The sequence below is a fragment of the Rhipicephalus microplus genome, chromosome 4, assembly GCF_043290135.1.
Source record: "Rhipicephalus microplus isolate Deutch F79 chromosome 4, USDA_Rmic, whole genome shotgun sequence".
NCBI classification, from domain to species: domain Eukaryota; kingdom Metazoa; phylum Arthropoda; class Arachnida; order Ixodida; family Ixodidae; genus Rhipicephalus; species Rhipicephalus microplus.
The window spans coordinates 64796646-64820969 of NC_134703.1; positions in this window are offsets into that span (position 1 = coordinate 64796646).

A 24324-nucleotide genomic window follows, 5' to 3' on the forward strand; every position below is an offset into this window, starting at 1 on the left:
TGTTGTTCCTCCTTTCGCATCGGCTCCTTCAATGAGTTAGGCGTGCCGAAAAGAGCGCATATTGTGAAAAAAGAAAACTCAAGTGCATGCTTCTCCATTTTGCAACACTTACGGAGACAGCAAAAAATGAATTTAACGAGCACGTACCACGCGCGTTCTCTGTTTGTGGTGATACTATGCATATTACTTTGTAGCGGCGTCTGCGAATTGCATCAGGCAACTAAAGACACATCAGGCGACAGAAGACGCAGCATTTGTTGAAAATCGAGAACACAATATGTATTAAGGTGGAGGTTCTCGAAGTGTACTGCTATTGACATTCACTTCTGTATAGTTCGTGCGTTCATTTGTACGTCCATTCCTCCGTCCATGCGTCCGTCCGTCCGTCCGTCTGTCTGTCTGTCTGTCTGTCTGTCTGTCTGTCTGTCTATCTATCTGCTGTCCATCTGTCTGTCACTCACACTAGCGCCACCTGCTGAGTGAGTCATACAACTAGGTGGTTATGAACAGGTCACAGTCACACATGGACAGTCCTTTGGCTTTAGTAGCTTCGAACCTAAATGTGCCATAACCAATGTGCCGTGTGTTTCGTTCCTCGGCATGTCAGATTTGACAAAGTCGCTTTTTTTATCAGAGAGTAATTGCTAATTAAAATTTCGGTAGTAGTATTATATAGGAATATTAAAAATCATCGACTTCTTGCTTTTATCGCATAATATGTAATTCTTGAACAGCAATGAGGCTTCAGTATCACCCGAGCGTTCGTTTGAAAATAGTTGCGTTCCTAACGCAATTATCATTCCGTTAAGGTGCTAGCAAAGGTTTTCGTGCGCTCATGGGAGCAAGTACCAGCTGACTTTTATGATAAATTTCTTCGTTCTGCAAATTCAAGAAGATTGACTCAAGCTTTACACTTTGCCGTCTTTTTGTAGATTCGTTTTTGTAGATTTGTAGCTGGACCAAACCGTTTCTAAAAAGATCTAAATGACGTATATGGAACACTATATGCCCTTCAATACGAACGTGGCTCAATCATTACGCTTCCTTCTGAAAAAAAAAAAATAAAGCAAGAACTGGAATCCTCGTCAAAGTGAATGGCGGACCAAAGGAAACATAATCTGCGTTATTCTGAACGCTTGTCTTTTGACTAGCACAAGTGCACTGCGGCTGCGTAACAACCGTGCACGATCATCAATCAACTACAATGTTGACTGATGGTCGTGCACGTGTCGCTTTACTGAGCACCGCCATCACTTGCTCCTCATGATTAGTCTATGCGGGCACGCATACCTAATACCCCCGTTTCCTCGAACTCCCTTTCTGGTTCTTCGGCAATTGGTGTACCGAAGGAAATGCATGTAGCAGGCAGAATAAATTATTCGATACTTTGTGCATTCATTGGTATACAATATACAGACGATATTGCTCGCACTGCGCTTTTCGACGGTGACAGAGGGATGCCGAACACACATACTTACGCTGTTTTATAGGCGACATCAGATAGAGGGCACCCACAGTCGAAGAGCGCGTATTAATCTGTTCTGAAGGGTATTGGTGTTGCTTCTTTTGCTGCCAGATGGTTGTTGGTGCAGGGATTCCAGGTCAGCAGAACCTTTAGGTCAACCTAAATAATCAATAGATGATAATGCATGTGGGCAGTGTATTCAAGTGGGACGGCCTGTTTGCGTCAAACAGCACACAACACTGCATCGATAACTTGAAATCTACAAACATTTTTTTAGGCCAATCCCTGTGCCCCTAAAACTGTTCGGCTCATAGAAAGTCGGTATACACAGTATGTTTCCCTGGTAAAGCAGCATGAATGATTGCATGTGCTGCAAATATATCGATCACTAGGTGCTCGAATATACAGGGCCGCATAGATTGTCTGCTCGGAAGAATTTCTCAAATAAATATTCCCTATCGTGAAGCGAACTAGAATAATACGATTGAAATTTATTAGTCAGAGTTCATAATGCAAATGCTTCTACGTGTATAATAAAGCAGAGTAAGCCTGCATGATGACGTAAAACAATTTAGGCTCAAGTATGTCGTACGACAAGTCACTTACCTCACCTAACAATTTCGTTCTCTAAAAGAAAACGTCGGAGGCCACTATTTGTACTCTCGGCTATGTTATAAAGTATCAACGACTGTTTTAATAGAGCTTTTAATAATGGAGGCACCACAGGTAACCATATCCACCATATCTTCATTTTACTTTCACACACGTCAGCAAATGGAGGTTCAGTGATGAAGAGTCTTTTGCGTATTTCATGCATGAATAAAAAATGAGACGAGGAAATACTCAGTGAAGTACGTCTAATTGACTATTTCTCAGCATTTCAGCAATCACTTCTCGCGTGCTCTTACACCTAAAGATATCCCAGCTGTTTTGTATTTTTATGGCAAGGCTCCATGTTGGATAGCAGTTTCTCAAAGTGTCTAGTGTAAATTTATTATGCGCCTTAAAGTGCCTGCTGCATCTCCACTCGGCCTTTTCTTTTTCACAATGTGCCATCCTGTCCAATTTATAATATTATCGCTCCTCTCAGCTTTTGATGCGAAAAACAGATAGCTATAATTTTTTATAATTTAAGTGCATGCTTACTTCTTGTTACTTCGATGAATAATGTACTTCTCACTTGAATCAAAGCGTCAAATCCTCATCGCCGTTTATTATTTATAAATTGTGTTAGATTGTTGCAATGCGTATATAAAGGTGCATCAATCAGCGCATTGATAGCTGTAACAAAATTGGGTTGTAGACGTTTTTTTAAACATCCAAAGGCAGTTCCATATTGCTTATGCTAAGTGGGGATTATGAACCCTAAAAGAACATGCCAATGTTCTTACAAATAGCCGTGGCTCTACAGGGAACAATGTCTAAGTGCAAAAAAAAATAGAGTTTCAGTTTAAGGTACCATCCGGGTACAGGGACTTCGAGCCGTCACCTGTGGCATCACCATCGGAATCGAAGTGTGGAATGAGGCAGAAGTGAATCCCCTCTTCTCCCACCTCACCAGAAGGAAACTGCCGAACATTTGTTGAAGTTTATTCATTTATTCATTCAAGTTGAATTACGGCGTGTACTTTTGACAGAAAACAAGACAGCAAAGCTAAGATACGCACAATAGCACAGCCACGTAGTTTTATATTCAGTTTATGCAAAACTAGTTTCAATTATTCAGAGCCCGGAGGCATTACCACAAATTTGGCGGTTATCTATTGTGTGGTCAATTGATGCATGCTTGTGATAATAGTAAAAGGCGGCAGCAAAAAATGGGATTAGAACAAATTTTCCCACCTCGCGAGAGTAGGAGCATTCCTGATGAGCGTTCTTCATTTTTTGTTTTAACTACTAAGTTGATTCACCCATCTCTTCGACAGGCCGTAAACTATACTAGCCTTCAAGTACACCTGCCTAATATTCAGCTTTAACATTCTGTCACCGGTGCAGGAGCGACGTAATACATAACATATCTTCCGGGATAGCTGTTCACTAATCGCTGGCGTGTTTCTTGCTCTGCCTCGCACTCAATCAAAAATCCTGCACATGACACAAACTCAGGTATGTATACAACCCAGGCTCTGCTTAGCCGATAGTTCATATCGTACCATGCACATGCGTGGTCGGTAGTGGTTTTTTCCTCCTGCCTTTGTGTCGTCAGAGAGGCTAACATCGCCGAACACAAAGCGGTGTCACCACCTTTGCCTTGATGCGCATGTTTAAATCTGTTTTTAGATCTTTTCTTCTCGTCACTTACCTCCTAGCGCACAGGAGCTACTTACGCATGTACTTCCCGTTTTCATTTTGTAACTCGGAATTTTAAATAAGTATACGTATGATTCAGAATTAAGCTCGAATATCGCATATAGCATCGCACCAGCATCTGTAAAGACAAGCGGGTTACCCGTAGAGATGGATGCCTTCTAAACAAATAAGTCCCTAGATTAATAAACCTGAATTATAAAAATTTTCAATTTTGTAGGTCTCTTTTGATGCTTATGTCGTATATATTGAAACCTGGGTGCAAAATTTTCAATAGGAAAACGTTTGTAGCAGTCTTCGTACTCGGGTGATGAAAACAACATCAACCAACATAACGACATTGTTAACCTGACCTTCAGTGGCTGAACAAAGCTTTTGCCGACACCAAAACGCCATACCCCAAAGTGGCTAGTATAATAGATAACTAAACGCATTAGAGAAGAAACAACGAGGCCGAGATAATGAAGAGAAGCTTGACTGTTTTGCATGGCGTGGCAGCTGGGAGTTACCGATTAAAAAAAAGTACCATGTCCAGGCACACACAATGAGTATAGGTAGTCGGTGCTACTTTGCGCGGAACTTTGCGACACCGCAGGAACCACTTGCCTTTGCCATAGCGAAACAGAAACGAGGCTCGGAATATGGCTATGCTATAGCGGCCGTGACGAGAGTTGGCAAAAGCAGATTCAGCGTAAACTGAATATTTTGTGCACTTTGGGGCAGCTCATAATTCTGCCGCGTTCGTGTGTCACGAGCGCTTTCTTGCACTGCAATTGGCGTGCTTTCTGTGCCTTGTATGCATGGATGTACAAGAAAACGAGCAGAATCTCCTGTAGCATTACCAGTGCCTAACGAAAATTGGTTCATTTCGTGTAGCGTGTGAAACGTACAAATGTTTTGGAGGCGATGGTGTTGTCTTTTCTTTTTTTTCCTTTTTTGATATGTGCCACGCTAATGCTAGCTACGTCCATGTATAACCAACTCGCCCGAGCCACAACACTTCTCAGCAGTAATTGTTTTTGATAACATTTTCAACCCGTGAAACTACATATGGTACTTTCTTGTTCGTGCTAGCCCTCCGAAACAAAACATATGTATATTTGTTATGAGTAAATGACTCACCTCATGAGGCAATGTCTAAGACATTTCGATGCCTCTTTCTCACGTTGGGCCAATCCCTTATTCTGAATTTTTAATAAAATTTAAGTTGGCACTGTGCATCAAATGAATCTGTTCTGGTAGTATGTGGTATAATGTAACAAACTAAATACGTAACACGTAACAAACTAATACGTAAATACGTAAGTTGCTGTACTGACGTTGGAGTAGCTTCAAGCACTGATCTGAAAATGTGGCCGAGCAGAACTTCGCCCCTTTTCGATAGGTCAAGAACACACCGACACCAGCCGTGTAACGTTTCCAGCGATAATGCTGTAAGCAATGATAAACTTTTACACAAAAAAGGTAGACAACAATATGCAGATATTGCTGAAATAAAGAAACAAAGAGAAGTAATTATGGTATTAGCAACGGAGTTCGGCAGAGTAAAAATGTCGCGTTTCGCCCTTTGTCTCATTTTTCCCCACCCTACCCTAAGATCCAAGAACCTGATAGGCCAGCTGAAGATAGTCGTCGTAGTGTGCGCCTTCTCAACCCTTCTAATGTAATAAAAAGATAATCACATTTACTTTACATATTATATATTCTAGTTATTTTATTTCGTAATGGGTCATTCCACGTCAAACGCTTCCACGATTCTGTTTACCATCACGTACATGCAAAAAAAAATTGTCCTCATTTCTGCCATAAAAAACAATTATTTGCTAAGTATCTCTGAGAAAAAAAAAAACAATGGTCCCATGTGAGCCTTATGAATTCATCAGAACGTGTTCTGAGTCTAGTTTGCCAAAACATTATTCGGGGGGTACTGTTTTTAACTTGAAAACCCAATTTTGTTTACAAATCTAGCAAAGCCGTTTCATAAATTTAGCCGCCCCGCCGCGGTGGTCTAGTGGCTAAAGTACTTGGCTGCTGAGCCGCACGTCGCGGGATCAAATCTGGGCGGCGGCGGCTGCATTTCCGGTGGATGCGGAATTGTTGTAGGCCTGTGTGCTCAGATTTGGGTGCAAGTTAAAGAACCCAAGGTGCACGAAATTTCTGGAGCCCTCCACTACGGCGTCTCTCATAATCATATGGTGATTTCGGTATGTTAAACCCCACATATAATCGTCAATCATAAATATAGCCAAAATTTTCTGTTACCATATTTTCTATATTACTGCGTTTTTTATTGTTGTATTACGAATGTTTTTTTACTCTTTAAAATAAAAAATACTTTACATGCTTTACAATAAAAAAATTTTTGAATCATTGACACTTCTCAATTTCATTAAAAAGGACACAAATTTAGGAAATTCTTCAGTTTGGTTGACATTGACATGCAATTAACACCATCAGCTGCTCCAATTTTAAATTAGCTTGATAGCTGAATTGAGAGCAAATAAACTGATTTGTTATATATGCCGGCATTTTTTTCTCTACAATTTTCGTTTTGAGTAAGGAAATATTTTCATTTTCCCGCTCCACGACCATCTTTCAATTTGGTCATATGGTAGTTTCCCCAAAGAACTTCACCATTTTCTTCATGATAAGGTTTTGTCTGTGCTAGAAATTGAATGGCAAGAGTGTCCTAAGTAAGACTAACACGCACAGCAGGCGTTCGCAAAAACAAACCAATGCATGTTCAGACAAATCTTACTTGCAAACAGACAAGCGTATTCACTGAAACACGACGCACGCCAATGACTACGTCGGATCGCCTCGAAAAATGCTGGCTTTCTTAATTAGTGGCTTAGGCAGAGTGCAGTGGTGCTGCATTAATTACAACCACGGTTTTTTTCGCCGGTGTCTAATATTACCTTCCTTAGTGTAATTAGAGAATTCTTCGTATTATTTCAGGCAGGCATGGCTGAGAACAGGGACTGCATGTTGCAGGAAGCTCATAACCATTATAACCTCGAGAGAGAAGATCAGCTCTGTGCGAATTATCTTGTGATCCCTAGATGAAAATCCATCAAAAAACTGTTAAAAAAACTTCAATGGCATCTTTATTATAATTATTGCTTAGTATTGTCACTGTGAAGTTACTATGGCGGAAATGTTTATTTTGCCGCGGCTCCCAATTATTCTGATCGTTCTGTTTATGGCTGCATGCTACGTAGAGTGAGTGCGCTATAAGTGCAGCCACAATACTGTCTTTGATCGAACATTACGTTGGTTGGAGCAAGGTAACGACACAACGCGGCTCCGCCGAGGACAACTCAAACATAATTATGCAGCATAGAGTAGAGTATATCTTGCAAAATAATGAGAATGGGGATGAGAATGACGGTATTGATGAGGCAGTCACCGTAGTTGGAATGGTGGTGCCTGAATATTGATTTATTAACACTCTCTCCTATTAGGTTTTTCATATTTATGAAAAAATGTGCTCTTTTACGGTTTGTATACTCCGTTATTTTTTTAAAGCATGAACACAACCTAGCCTTGCGTCCGTCGATTTGACGTGCGAAACTAATCGTCAGAGCTGTGGTTAACGACTGAAGTTAAATATGTGCAGTTGCATAGGTTTTCCGTAAGTTCTGGCTCATTGTGAAATAATCTTTAGGCGATAATTCCTACGTGTATTTGCAATATGGCGTTGCAAGTCTTGTTGAGGATGTTGTGAATTCTATCGACAATATTCCTTCCTAGCAACCCGCATCGTTCAACGATTTTGACAGTCCTGTGTGTTTGTATGTGGTTCTTGTTTCCCCTTGTCTTTTTATCTTACCTCTCTGTCTCTGTTACCCTTTCCCAAGTACAGGGCAGTGAACCAGATATTCGTGTTCCGGTGAACTTTCCTGCCTTTCCACATACCCTTTCTTTTCTCTAGCTCTCTCTCAAATTATGACATTAGAGTGTGGGGTGTATTGCTTGTGCAGCACTCATAGATGGCAATTTGTTTAACCATCAAACAGCCGCAAAAAAAAGAAAGATAAAAGAAAAATTCACTGAGCATTTTCCTAACTCTTTAGTGCTACTTTTTGTGCTACATTTCATATTTTTGCTACTCTTAGGACTTGAGCGCGATGATTCATGAAAGCCATTAGGTTCCAATTTTTTGCAGAGGATGTATTACTGTCAAAATAAAAATTGCTAAAAACTAGGTCGCCTCTCCACGCGACATCCATGAGCATGAAATATTTCCTCATATTGCTGAATCCTACTAGCTGCACTTCTTTTATTCATTCTCGACAATTCTTTTTATCTTTATTTCGCTCGAAACGTTGCTGTTCCCTGAATGAGAAATTCGGGGCAGAAATAAATGTGCTTCTTTATAGAGTTGAAGTCAGAAGGTAATGTAAAATGAACTCTCGGCAACACAGTCAGAATTAAGAGTTATGCAGGACATGCTATACGCAGTCTCCTTCTGCGCCATGCAAGACAGGTTGCTGGAGGATATGCGCAATAAATCACTGTTCTTTTCGTCCTGTTATACACTCGAAGTTCGCAATCGTGGAGCCTAGTAAATTTAACAAACAAATCATCCGGTGGGTATATGTGCTTTCGCGCTCAGGGGCTTGGTTAGCGAGCTCGGCTATCATTTAAAAACATGTACTATTGTGGCTTTGACTACAATCCGAAATCACCAACAGCATGCAATGCTGTTCTCGGATCAGTTAGTATAAAGTGAGGGCTTCACGATGGGCAAACGAAAATTTGGTTTCCCATTGATCAAAGAACTCTTTGCTTCGCTAAATCTTTTCCTGATTTCTGATACACTACCGAGTTTTAGCAAGAGTGACAATGGCTAGAAACAACAGGGTCAGGAAATGGATCTAAACGTGCGAGATGGTTCAAAACAAAAGAATACAGTGGTTACGAGGACTCAAAGTACTCTAAGGCAGAGTTAGTTGCTTTTGCTTTGAGTTGCCTCGATAGATCAAAGGACTTTCGTCTTCATTGGCAGTTAGATAACATTGGCTCATTCAGGGGGAAATTAAACAGCTAACTGCTAATTGAGAAAATGACAAATGGCTTTAATTCGCCCGACGTTACTTCTCCACGTAAACACTGCTTAGTTAGATGTTTCTAAACTATTAAAGTTTTTTCTGCCTAAAAAATTGTGACACCAAATCCAGGCTTCAGTTAAAACTCTTCGAATTGAACCGCAGAAGGTTGCATAGTACAGTAGACCTATGCTACCAATTTTACGTGTATTTCGTGTGGATCAGCTTGCTTTTCAATTTACTTTTCACTCGAGATATCTAGGCTTTTGAGATGTCATGTGTGCTTTAGCATACACCATATCGTCCAAAAGGAGCAAGAAACACTGTGTGGCCAGAATTTCTGGAGCCCTCCACAACATCGTCTTTCGTAATCATGTCGTGGTTTCAGGGTGTAAAATCTCATATAATAAAGTTTGCTATATTTCTTTTTCTTTTTTTTCACGATCAGAAATAACTTCGGGGGTACAAAATACAAAGACTGTTTTGAGCAGTGGAGGGTAAAGCAAGATCAGAGTTCAGCAAAAGGGTTCACTAAACTGTATCAATCTTCATACGAGATACTTCATTGTTGGCAAAAAGGTAGCGCGACAATCACGCTGGGGTCGCTGCACTGTTAAAATGTTGACTGAGTGGCGGTGATGACGTGTTCGCATGCGGTATTTCTTCAACAATCACCGCTAATGCGCCGAATACGTTCCCAATGCCACGCGCGTTCTTGTATCCATTTTTTGTTCTTAACGCTGCTATCACGTGCTTCGCACTGTCTTTGTGACATGGCCACCGCAGAGCGAGCTCCGAGCAAACTTTTGTGCCCAAGAACCTCAGGCCATTCTGCATAGCGTGTTAAGATTAAAGGGGCATAACATTCTATTCGGTAGTAGCAGGCATCTCGCGTGTATTGCGGTGCTCAAGCCTGTCCGAATTTCAGTGACTTTCGAGGTGTATCAACGCGATGATTGGTAACTGGTTTACGCGAATCTCCACTTTGCGTTTCATGAGCGACAAACTGCCGTATCTCCTCCAATGTGAGTCATGACGAGTTGCGAAGCACTAGGTATCATACCTAGTGCTTCGCATACATATGTCACCGCATCTCATCCGCTCAATGTCACTGCGAATTTAAATTGAGAGGAAGTGTATACACGTGCAAAAGTAGTTTATAGTTTCTCTTTCAAGCTCCTCTATTTTAATGCTTGTTATTACTAGTTATTACTACTATATTGTCTTGAATTTTGGATTTTTGTTTCCCTTCATCATTACTGATTTGAGGTCCGTGGAATGAAGGGCCAATGGCTCTCTGATGTTATCCAATGTAAAGTTGATAATGACAATATATATGTATGTACCCCGGTTGCTTTGACTATTTTCAATCACGTTAAGTGCAACGTAGAACGTGTTGAGACCTCGTATACCGCATAATCCAGCCGCTGTCCATATGCCTGCTTTGAAGTCCCCAATTAAATGAAAGGGTCTGTGCTTCTACTTCGTTGTGTGATCGTAATAGCAACATACCCTCATATGTTTCGGCTATAGCAATGGCTTACTATTCTGGGCGATTCAAGAAATGTGTCCAATATTCGTAAGATGCAGTCAATCTTGCGGAAAGTAGAATTGTTTCCTACCCTACCCTGTATTTTCTTTCTCACTGTTTACACTATCTTGTCCGATTCTTCAAATCCACTAGACGAAGATTGATAAGGCTACTTCACGCACAGCCCTTCCAGCATACCAGTGGATGAATACCGGCACAAGGTAACAAGAATGGTGTTTCCGCTGTGCATACAAGGGAACGTGAAGCATCACGAAGCACCCATGAGTGACGTTAGAGTTATCTCGACGTTATGGTATGGCATGTAGATTCTTTTTCACATCAGTATGCAGCTGCCTGAAGATTTCAATGTTTATTAAGTAACTTTGTTATAGCAATAGCTTCATATACAGGTTGATCTCAGATAGTTTTGTGGCATGCCTGCAAATGTTGAATAATGGCGAAACACTGCACTTCGGCAACTATTTTACATTTAGTGAAGCGCAGTGTTTTGTAATTTCAAGACAATTTACACGAGATTGATCAACTTGGGCATCTCAGCGAACCACAAAGGATGTGCGACATGCGATTTTACTAGCTAGGTATGGGCGTGTAATGAGGTCTTTCGGATTGATATACAATGAGGTGGACACAGTGTGTATCGCATAGCTTTTACGTTGTGCTCTAATGAAAATGAGGGCACTCCAGGGCTTAGATATCAAATTCATACTTTGAGGCACACGCTACGTAATTGAAAAAAAAAGCTAGCACAATTTCTGTGGCGAGAAATCTTCGATTATAGATCAAAATACTTTTCTTTAATAGATGGTTGGCCACACATATGGCATTGAAAAACCATGCTCTAAGACGGCGTGAGACCTCAAGGTTCATCTGCAGACGCCGATTCTACTATTCACAGCTGGTATATGTTTTCCGAACTTACCAGGAATCTGAACAGCACTCAGCTTTGTATAGGTCCACCGCGATGGTGTCGTGGTTACGGTGTTCGGCCACTCATTAGAACCCGGCTGTGGCGGTCATATTTTGGTGGAGACGACAGGTGGATGCCCTTGCATTGCGGAGTGCACGTCAAAGAACACGAGATGGTCGAAGCTCTCAAAGCTTTTAACTACGCTGTTTGTCGTAATCATATTGTGGTTTTCGGACGTAAAGCTTGAGTTATATTGTGTTGCTCCTTGATTTTCGTTAACACAGTGATAACGCATTTTGTTAACACTGCACATAACGCTGTGATTTGAGCCACGAAAAAGGCAAAAATGCGCACCAATTGCGTTTTAGCCTCTTGTGTGGTGCAAGTTAAATGCACCCACTAAGAGATTTTGCTACGCAGTTTTCGTTTATCTCCTTATACTCAGTGTAATGTGAGGTGTACTCTATTATAGCACTCTGGAAAGACCTTCTGTAAAGCACGTGCAGCCACAGTAAAAACTCGGCGTTGTAAAATTTTTAAGATGGGAGGTATATTTTTAAGCAGAGCCTATGAGAGACAAAGATGCGTGTACCGACAGAGTGATGAATGCTTACTGTGTAAAAACAGATAGATATGACTTGTGATGAATATTGTTCATGCAAATTTTCACTTGACTTTCATCTTCTATTCAGTACACTTTCAGCTTACATTTTCCTAGTTAATCCACCACTGGGTAAAGTTTAATTTCGAACAACTATACTGTTCATTTGAGATGGACGTATTTGAACCGGTGATTTCTTGGTTGGGAGCACCTTGGTGAAACCTTCCAACTATATCAGTACGAAGCGATAGTCCATATCCCACAGAATGATGACGCGCCTATGTTTACCACCTGCATACGTCAGAATATTTAGGCAACGAAACATCATTCCTGGGGGATTCATATTAATTAAACTACCATAGTGCTCACAATCTTACGCATATGCTGCAAAAGAATCTTCTTCCATGACACGTCTGGGTTTTTTGGCGTCGAAGAACACGTGTCTAGTCATCACAAGGTACTGCATTCTTTTCAGGACTGTGTAAATGGCGGTGTTGCGTTATGAGTATGACCTCAGCGGAAATGGCGTCTTTACAGTTCCCTGCGCCCACATTTATTCTGGGTTTGTCTACAGAGTCGATGGTCCGCAGAAGCCCTTCACGCACAAGCGACAGAGAAAATGAGCAAGGCAGAATGATGGGCGCGTGGTGAGCTAGCCATAAAGTCGGGTGCCCTAACGAAGTTCGCATGCTGTACTGATGTGCTCGCCTCTGTCTTCGGCACGTATATGGGCATCTTCCGTAACTTTCACGTCACCAGAAAATGATACTTGAACAGAAGAGACGTTGCTTTTTAAAGTAATTTAGCCAAAAAGGCTCACCGCTTTGTTGACGATAATGTAGGCAGGAATACTAATCTCTTCACATTGCTAGGAGGCTGAGGCCCGTGTACTGTCAGATTCCACTGCACGTTATAGACCACCGGGATCGAAATTTGTGAGGCCATCCACTGCGGCGTCTCTCATATGCATATCGTAGTTTTGGGTCATGAAATCTCATATGTTAATATTAACACTGCCAGGAGTAAAACATAGATAGATAGATAGATAGATAGATAGATAGATAGATAGATAGATAGATAGATAGATAGATAGATAGATAGATAGATAGATAGATAGATAGATAGATAGATAGATAGATAGATAGATAGATAGATAGATAGATAGATAGATAGATAGATAGATGGATGGATGGATGGATTAATGGATGGATGGATGGATGGATGGATGGATGGATGGATGGATGGATGGATGGATGGATGGATGGATGGATGGATGGATGGATTTGTGGATTCATTGATTGATGCATAGATTGATGCATGGATTGATGTATTGATTGACTGATTGATGTATGGATTGATGCATGAATTGATGTATGGATTTATTGATTGATGTATGGATTGATGTATGTATTGATGTATGGATTGATGTATGGATTGATCTATGGATTGATGTATGAATTGATTGATTGATTGATGTATGGATTGATTGATTGATTGATGTATTGATTGATGAATGAATTGATTGATGTATGGATTGATTGATTGATTGATTGATTGATTGATTGAGTGGGTGGATTTTGACCGACCAACCGACTTAAATCAAGAGCAGAATTCAATGCATGATACCAGCTCACATAAGTTTTTTTATTTCATAACGCTGTCCCCACAATCAGGAGGTGATTGAACAGTATTGCTGGATTTTTTTTTTCAATACAGAGATGGATCAAACAAATTTCTTATTTGCTGGCACAGATTGATATTTTTATTTACACACATTGGTCTACTTGACACAGTTAGCAAAAATGCTACAATACATGGTGGCCGGATAAGACCAGCGACCGACTAAATGAGTACGACGCTTCGCAAATGCTCACTGTATAATCAGGATCGACTTGAAACGCGGCGCTTCATTCGAATGAAGCCGTTTCACAGGCAAAGCGTAGTAGTAGATTATGTGCCAGTGTGGCATACGCACCTTGTGAAATTCCGTGCATCATTGGGGAATACGTGAAGACACCTGAATTCTATTGCAGAAGTACCTCAATGTATTGCTTCGCTTCACCTATTGTGACGAGAATTTTGATGTTTTATATGGTGGTTTTCTTTATTTACAATACTTTACAACAGCTTATCTCTATCAATTTGGACCTAATAAAAACTAATTTGGAAGAAGCAGATAAAAAAACTGTCGTGAAGTCGTATTTGTGTTAATATGAGCCTTCGAAAAGCTGTGCTTAAGTACCCCCTCTTCCCCCTCCAAGAAAACATAGCTTCGGAACTGCATTGACGTATGCATGTGGAATGTAGTGGCCAGATACTGCACCAGGGTGGTCACGGGTGATGGAGTGCGTTACTGGCGGTGGTCACCGGTGAGCCCACACCCAACGCCTTTTAATGCAGTTCCATCAACGCGCGGATATTTTTTTTAAGTAGTAGGAAACTGTGCCGTAGCGGGATTCTAACCACGGACCTCTTGCATGCAGAGTTGATGCTCTAACCACTAAATTTATTGCTGCACAATTAACCAGTCTAAGCCTATTTGTTGTTTCACTTTAGTGTCCCGTCCCTTCGAAAAGTACAGCGTGTCTGGGCGCTACAGGTTCCTGCTCAATGATTTCGTTTCCATAGTCACGGATAAGCAGGGGGACTGTAGAAGAGGCGAGAGAGGGGAGGAGACGCGCATGAGCAGAGGGGAGGGTAGACCCCGCAGGACTGAGGGACACAGCCCCCGCCATAAGGTGTTTCGCATCTAAAACTTTATATTCCGACACTTATGCTAAAATGCAACGGAACACCCTGCTGCTGTCACTGGTACATAGCTAGCAGAGTGTCACAAATAAGGTACGGTAAAAGTCATGTTCGAATATTTTGAACCTGAAGCCCCTCCCTGAATAGGCTTTCTCTACATAAACTCACCTGAAAGATTGTTCATCGTATGAAAGGAGACGCTCGACAGCTCTTCCACTTACAGCAACCAATTAAAAACGTTCGAGTTTAGCGGTATTCTATATAGCACTGGTTTCAGCAACTTCAAAGACTTTATAAAAAAAGTAATTATTATGCGATATGATCCTCTGTAATAAATTGAGTGAGCCCGGTTTTTATTCCATGAGGGCATGAGTATGTACACAGATAATTATCTCACGCCCTTTTGAGCAGTTAGAAATGTGTTATTTTCAATAGAACCTCGAGGTAGGGAGCAGCATGCGTGATATCGTTGGTTCTGCTTATGTAAAAAACGAGGGTAGGCACTCTGCTGACGAGGACACGTGTGCGGAATGAGATGGAAGAAGGATACGCGCCGACCTGGCACAGGTTGATGCCCCTGAAAAATTGAATGCGCTTTGATGAAGTCCAGTGGCAGAATACATTTTCATTTGTTACTTGTATGCGATCGTGCTTACTTTTGCAATCTCGCTTCTTCTCTAACGAGTATACACGACACTTGTAAAACATCTTAAGCGCGCCGTAAGGAGAGAGGAGTGTTTTCCAGAAAATCATTTGTATGGCTGACCTAAGCTGCATAAAGACGAGATTGGAAACACAAAAAAGAGAGATGTATAAATTGTGAATACGTGTCCTTCCACCGAGAGCATTATAACTTAAAAGCATTCGCCGACACCCGCAGTTCACAATATCAGTGAAGATTAACGTAACCGACACGCTTATATTATATCACTGCTGTTATGTGTTGTAACTCTGCTCTTTTATGAGCGGTCTTCTGAGCAAATTTTGAGATTCATATTATCTCAGCCACTCTATTTCTGTACTGCTCAAGCAAAAAAAAAGAGAAAGATCAAAGATTACCAAAAGTTAGGAATGAGTGGCTAAAAAAGTATATACAGTACTGAACGATGCTACTGTAGAGTTTGCTTATCGAAGTTCAAACTGCAATAAAGCGTCTACACGCACATATTTATAGTTCTGCCGAGAGCCTATGAGCTAGCACCTCATTCTGTATACAAAAACACACAGCTCTATATCACAAGCGTTTATCATGTCCAGTGTTCACTGAGAAACTTTTCAGGAAGATGGTCACCTTTTTCTGCAGATGCATTGCAGGCCATGCACCAACCAATTTCCGTAACGTGAGGGGGCGTCTCTTATCCACGTGTTCTGTAGAAAAATACTGAGGTAAATTATAGCATCATTGACAGGTCCCTGTACAGTTTTTAGAGTAGCAGAATATCTCTCAGCGTGCAGAACCTTATGATTTACATAGACGCACACTTTGGTTATTTCCGAAAATCATTTGGGAAAAGAAAGATCAGAAGATGTGGCATGAGCATGCGCAAATAAAACCTTCCTGACCCGCCAACCCATCTCAGAGTCCAAGACATCACGCCTACGGCCCTTAGGTACTTTAACATTTATAGTTAAGATTAACACAACAATACCTGTAATCATTCAAATTTTTGTGCTTCATTATATAGCATCGTACTCTGTAATGACATGTTTTCGAACTCTACTAGTTATAAATATGAGCAAGATAGAGTTAATCCAAATGACTCTATGTAAAGCACTTCTACGAAAGAAGCACTTCTACGAATTTTCTAAATAAAGGAGAGAAATGTAAGTTCTTTTCTTGTTACGCGATATTACGAGAACGGACCTTTAGGTATTAATATTGTGTCTAAATATTACGAAGGTATTTTAAGGAGGTACTAGCCTTTCTTACCTTTATTCTGCCAATATTAGAATTCGCCTCAGCAATTTGGTCTCCTCATCAAAACTAATTGATTATTATGGTAGAAAGGATTCAAAATAGAGGTGCCCGCTTCATATCACGAAACTACTACATCAAGTCAAACATAACGCAAATTAAATCAGACCTTCAGCTGCCGTCATTGGATAGCCGTCGCAATATTGCTCTTCTCTGTCTGTTCCAGAAATATATTACCTCTAATAAACGAACGCGGCTTCAGCTTCAAACACCTCACTCTTTTTCACGCAGATTGCATAATCAGTTCAGCTTCATGCGCATATACGGGTCAACTAATGCATTCAATTAATCACCACTGCCTCGGGCCGTTCGTCTTTGGAATAACCTCCCTGATTGCATAGCCTTCATATCTAATCCCGATACATTTCGCCGTCAGCTACTCACTCTGTTCACCATGTGACCCTGTTTCTGTATTCTGAGTGCATTGCGTAACGGTGATTTATATTCCCCTTGTCTTTTATTTTTAAAATGTATCCCTCTGTTGCCATGTTCATATCAACAAGTGCTGTATTCCCTCAAATTTACCTCGCCCTGTATAGCCTAAAATGTGATTTCATTTATATATATATATATATAGTTTTTCGTTGTTCTTGCACTGATCCTGCCTGTAAACTGTTCGTTACCTGTCTGTACCATTCCGATTCTTCCCCCCCTTACCCAATGCCCTGTTCTGGGGCCTGTAAGGTCTTTTTTGATTAAAGAATAAAGAATAAAGAAAAAATTAGGTCATAATTTTATCTGCCTTTATGAGCGTTTTTTTAATAAACAAAAAAACAAAACAATAGTTCTTTGTTTAAAAATCTTTAAAAAAGGACCTCATTAAAAGATATTTAATGAGGTCCTGAGGAACTGCCCGGGAATTCTTGTTCCAGATGAACGAAAATCCCGAGGTGACATACATCCTAAGTTTCATATTATGAAAATTTCCGTAAGAATTCCGAATAAGAAAGATGTCTATATTTTCAACTCTCTGCATTCACCTTTGCATTCACTTCTGTTAATGCGTTCATATACTTCTCTCTGCGTTTACTGCATGCACAAGAGGACAGGCGTATCAAGGAAAATGCTTTCCTCCAATCATTTGCTCTTATGGCATACTTTCACTGCCTTATCATTTTTACGCACTCTATCAATCAGCGCCTCCAAACTACCTCGTTCTCAACTGGAAAGTAGAATAATCTGGGTGAACAGTGGAAGTGCCTCAGACAGTCTGACTGACGTTTCGATAGAAGGCCCTTTCTTTCTCGCCTTTGAGAAAGATTGGTCCTCCTATCAAAACGTCGGCCAGCCTGTCTGAGGCACTTCCACTGTTCACCCTGATTATTCCACTACGGGTTTCCATCTGTCAGCTCCTATTTTGATTTTGGATCAACTCGAAAGTGAAATTTGAACGACCTGACCACACTTGGCTTCCGCCGTCGCGTGCCGTCATTCTTTTTCAACAAGGATGCTTCAAGCGTACATTATAACTGCCATTTTTATTTAGCGCGGTCGACCGAGTGCTGGGAATCACAGAAGAGTGCATTCTGAAGTATCGAATTTTGCGACGAACGCTCTAAAGAAAATTCTACGTAGTAATAAATGAGCGGACGGGCCTACTTCATTAGGCGTAACTTCGTAATTAGAGAGATCGCCGCTGTCTGAGGTGTCATGGCGTGCCTGTGCACTAAACTATGATATTTATGACAAACTGCAGCTCTCAGCGAATTCCATGTACGGTTGTCGATGGCTTGAAGTTCGGGATACACGAAGCAATTTTATTTCGGTTCGTGAATATAGTGTCTAAAGCACCGATGTATCATTGAGGCTATCGGAGGTTGAGTGAATTGCAACTTTTATATTGCATAAAAATTAAACCATTGCTTCGTTAAATGAGAGCATCCACTCGATTGTATCTACGAAAGAAACATACTCTGCCCAAGCTGTTCTGCACAGACAAGCACATCTTGAGTGCTGGGTACTTCCGGTAACTTCCTCAAGTGCAGATGGGGAGAAACATGCACTTGAGCTGTTCTTTTTTCCTTTTATCTATGTTTTTAGCATATTCTTGAAAATTGAGTGTGAGGGTATGTTATAAAAAAGATATGAACCTAGAAAAATCCCTATTGAAATGAATTCATCCAATCACCGGAACTATTTTCAACAGATGACAGCCTCCCCTGCATCATGTAATAGCCCTATTACGTCTACTTCATCTAATACGTTCTGGCGTGAACATTTAACAGGCAACACTCGCTATTGCTATAGTCATGAGCAGCATACTGCGCCACAGTTATTCATCTATGCACCGTAAACTTGCAAGAGCCATGTGATGGTCACGTGGATTCTTTTGTTATCACTTGGGCCAAGCCTAATCATTTTCTTTTCGTGTATTTCATAGCAGACAAATAAGTGTAGCTAATGGTTCAAAATGTTTTGTCTCACGTGTAAAAAGTGCATCAGAAAAAATGCAAAGTAATCAGCCTTAGTTTACTGGCTGGGAAATATCGACTCATAACTCAGCGTTCCCATCACAAGGGATCATGAGCGCATTTTTCACTGTCAGAAGTCACGAAAGGTAATACGCGTGGCTAACGTCTACGTGCAAAGTTCAGTTGCCTAACTTTTCTCATTTTAGAACCCTGCAGCCTGCTCAAAAGCTGTGTCTGTAAAAAAAAAGTGTTGCATGAATAGAAAAAAGTTATCTAACTCTTGAGTAATCTCCACTAAGAATAATTTGCTTGATGTAAGAACATGAGCGCCGTCATGTTTTTATATCCATTCTTTTCCGAGATCATTGATAGTGGTGTTCATCTAGAGGTGATAATTATGGTGCATGAGAGAAATAAAAAAGGTGAAAGGGGATCAGAAAAATGAGAAAATCTTTTGGGTGGCGAATTCACACGTTCTCTAGCCATCTTTTTTTCTTTTTGTTTTTTTTGACCACTCCTTTTTTTTCTCTTTACATTTCTATCCCATTCCCCTTCCCCAGTGCACAGTAGCAAACCAGAAGTTTCTTTCTGATTTACCTCCATGTCTTTCACTCAACCGCCATTATCTCTTTTCGTTCAAGAGCATTCTGTCAACTTTCACCCGAGGTGACACCGCAATGCAACCTAATAGCAAAATCAATAGAAAAGCAGTTTTCACGAAGTCGTTGCTGTTGTGAGAGTTGGTGAACCACGAATGAGGGAAAGCCATATAGAAAAAAAATAGTTGTAAGAAAAAAAATTACCTTCTTGAGGTGGGAGGTGTGGAAGGGTGGAAAAAAATTCAGTCCCAAAAAGCCCAACTTCACGAAGCTTAACGTTTGTTTATTTTTTTTTATTTACATATACTGCCGTCTCATTGCGAGACACTGCAGGGGTGGGTACAGAATTCGCTGGGAAATCAGGCACAACAGGATGACGAAACCGTTGGCTGGTCACTAACTAATAGACTGCCTTGAACTTGAATTTGTTGAATTTCTGTTCTTACAAATCATTTTGACCAGGGCATTTTGTTGATAAGGGTAATTTGCCTAACTTTTTCATTGGTCCACGTCAGGTTAGATGAAACTTCTTTCTCTTGCTTTTCGCATATGTTAGCCTCAGAACAGAATTTTTTAAAGCAGGCGCCTCTGAGGTCATTGTGAGCAGGAGAACTATTTGTTAACTACACGCAATGCTTCTAGCGATACAGGTAAAAAACTAAGCGTAATATATAACAGTTCGTTAAAGATGTTCCTACATACGATTATCAGTCTGCTGCACCGAATTAATTAGGTCCTCAGTACCGGATAAGTATATGTGTACATATACTTATCCGGCGCATGACCGTGATGGCGACGGCAAACATTCGCCGAGAGTGTCCATATAATTGCTATCACGATAAAAATTGGAGGAATAAACCAGTTATCTTGTGCATGAAAGTTCAAACACCTAGGTGGTATCCAAAATTTATGTTTTTACGCACAGCTCTGTGAATACGAAACCTGTAAATATGTATCCACAATAACAGATTAGTTATGTAGAGCTACTGACTCTGTCACAAGGTACTTGTATTAATTGACGAAAAAGAGCGTCGTAGACGTAGCAGCCTGAATTTTAAAACGAGGCTGAAGAGGTTCCGTGTGGCTGTTTATTGATGTGTGTAGTATTATGCGTCACGTATTAATCACTCAAATACTGAAACACTAAGCCGCCAATGTCAATTCTCTTCTCTCAAGGATATTTTCTCACAGAGGTCAAGTGATAGGGGTGCTCAACTGCTCAACCGCAGGTCGCGGTATCGAACTCCTACTTCGGCGACCGCACTTTTCATGAAGGCCAAAATGACTCAAGACTATGTACCTAGATTTACGTGGACAGTAAAGAACCCAGGGGATCCGAATTTCCGGAAACCTTTTCTGCGGCGTCTCTCATGATCATATCGTGGTTTTGTGACGTTAGACACCAAAAATATTAATTAGTCTTCTGATAATATCAACAGTTCCTTTGCCTACTTTTCTTCGTGTTCTGGCCTTCTCCCTCAATTTTTCTTGAATTCTTTTCTATCAGCTTTCCCCATTTACGAAAAACACTTTATCAATTGACCCACTTCAAGAGTAACACATCTGGTGATAGTGTAGAACAAAAAAGTATCAGACTGATGTTGCTTTTCAAGCAACTCCCTATTTAGACAAAAAACATATGTCTTACTTTGGCATTACACGATGACCTTGAAGAAGAGCCGGTGGTTACTCCCAATTTTAGCAGAAAAGGCAAAGCATGTACAGTGTACAGCCGCGGCTACCTCTGTCTAGAAAGTGCGAGCAACCGTTTTTTGTTCTGTGGAGCTAAACCTTGAGGCAGGTTTGTGCTCTAAATCAGTTAGCCTGACTACTATGGGCCATGCATGCTCCTGACACATCTTATCAGAACCCAAAACGGCCCAAGGGTGCCCCCCCCCCCACAGCGAAAACCAGCTGCTTGCGCTTTCTACACAGATGTGGCCATGACTGTGCGTAAGCTGCAACATTTTGTGAGCTGCACCTTCATTTCGTCTTCCTGAAAGCGGGATATTTTCAGGGCATGTTAAAATGTAACAATATAAACATGCTATTTTTTTTGGTTGGCGTATGTTTTCGCGTTTACAAAGCGCAAAACTGAAGTGATAAAAAAATTTAAAGGCGACAATCCACTGGCGCAGCAGGAGCCATAAAAAGCAATCGCCAAGTTGGACCGTCTACTTTAAAAGGGTATAAAGAAATGGTGTTTGCGTCATTCAGAAAACACCGAGACGCACAAAAGTCTTTGTTGTTTCCCGTTGTTTTCACTCGCATTGTTATAAGACTGTCAATAAAACTTTAAAGTCGTTTTATTATTTTTCATGATCCTAAAACTCCATATTCCCCTCGTTTGAACCACAACATTTCGTTTTACTTCAACAATACGTGCACAATCTGAAATATCAAAATATAAAAAATTTTCTGAGGTCCAGGACATCCATAACTATAGCACTGTAGAACAACAAGAATTGTTCCCGCCCTTAACTTCGTTACAAAGAGCACACAGAAGAAGCTGACAAGCAACAGAACACTGACGAGCAGTGTAAGTACGAGATAGTAGCGCACTCGTGCGTACACTATAGTAGAGTCACGCCACAAGCTTCGTCAATCCCTCGAGAGTTCACGCGTCTAGCAGAGCTTGCAGTGATTCTATCCTGAAACTGAGCCGTTCTCAGTTGAGTGAGAAGGCATAGGCATCAGCGCAGACAGGCGATGGGTTTCACTTTCACACCAACGGACACAAACCATCATTCCCCGAGGCCTAGCTAACCCGGCTGACGGCACGCGTTCTCCGCGTACACTCCGGCAATTACCTACTCGGCTAACCGTATCAAAAGTTCGTCGCCAAGCGAGCGGGAGGGTCGTGCTTGCGCCAGTAAGCATCCCACCCTGACTCAGCCCATGTTAGTCGCACAGGCGGTGAGTTAGCAGTCACCCCCGTTTTACGGTCCGACGATCTGCAGTTGGACCGGCGCCCGAATATTGCGTTACGAGCAATTCACGCAAACGCGGAAGCCCTTCATTGCGCTTTCTTGAATCTATCTGTGTCTTTCCGTAAATGTGAAAAACAAGTTTATTATGCGTCACAAAGCGATAGGTGCAGACGAGAAGTAGCCCTTCTCTATGGACTACGTCATGTAAATGAACCAATCGAAACATCATTGTGCACGATTTGTTCTGAAAAATTCTGAGAATATTTAGTAAAATGATGTAAATTATATCTATAGGACCAGCTGCAGCTAGTACATTCGCCAAATGTTGCTCCAACACAGATTTTTACGCACTCTGAAATCAAAGAAATCTATTTTCCTGCATTAGATTACCATTACCATGCACAGTCTTTTGGGTGAAAGACCCATCTTTGACTGTGTGGAATTCTACATGTGAAGCATTTCTTATTGAACTGCCGGTACTTTGACAGTTTCTGTATATATATATATATATATATATATATATATATATATATATATATATATATATATATATATATATATATATATATATATATATATATATATATATATATATATATAGCTGCGTTCATCTGGGTGTTCTCGTGATCCCATCTTTCACTTGGCGTAGACTAACATTCGTATGGTAGACTAAGAGAGCTTTAAAAAATGGGTGCCTAGTCACGACGTCAATAACGGGGAAATCGTGTCGCCTACTTCATCAAGCTTTCTTTTCCAGGTACGTGTAGCATATACCCATATCCCACTGACCACGGTACGCAGGTATGCGTCCATAATTATTAGCCAGTTTGAGTACTGCAGCACGGTGGCAAGTTCTGCCAGTTGGATCGCGTTCATAATTGTGAATTCGTTAAAGCGCGCCGAAAACACACGGGAAGTTGAGGCTGACAAGGACAGCGCTTACTGTCGCAACTAAAGTTTATTAATTAGAAAAAGTAATTCAAGCGGATACGCGGCTCTTCGCCCATATGCAACAGAGCAGGGAGCAACTAAAAACGCACTCAAATTGAGATTACACAAATTTTGTGTGATTTGTTATTAATTAGTTATCACAAGCACTACGTGTCAAAATACGCGTAAGCGCTGTCCTTGTCAACCTGTTCTGTCCGTGTATTTCCCATTCGCTTGCACAAAATTCCAATTTAGTATGGCGTACGTAGCGCCCTTAACAGCGTAGTACGTAAGACGGCCAGGTATTGTATACTGTGCCTGAGCAGAACTTGCGCGCACGCGCTCTATGTAAAGCGTGGTATTCTTACGTAAACAGTGCCGTTACAGACGTTATGTACGTAATACTGAAATTCACTTTTGTTTGATGGAATCTACCCTGGAACAGAGAGGACAGACATTATTAACTTGAATAAGAGAACGTTGAGAAAAACTGACATCGGCAGTGAAGACCGACGAACACAAAAAATAAACAATGAAGACATCAGCAGGAATCGAACTCAAGCGTTTCAAGGTGCAATCATGTATTTTACCCCATAACAATGCCATATCTCGAAACTGCTGATACACTATACCGGCTTAATATTAGGTTAACTTCAATTTTGGTTGCAGTGCTGGCATTCTAATTTGATAACAAAATAATAAACATGACATATGTGAACCAGTGAAGCCAACTTTTTGCAGGCTTAAAATAGGCGGTGGTGTCAATGTTTACTCCACTTTTATAACAGTCTAATATTAAACATTACATTTCATTCCTATGATATAGAAGGCTATATTCAAGCGTTACT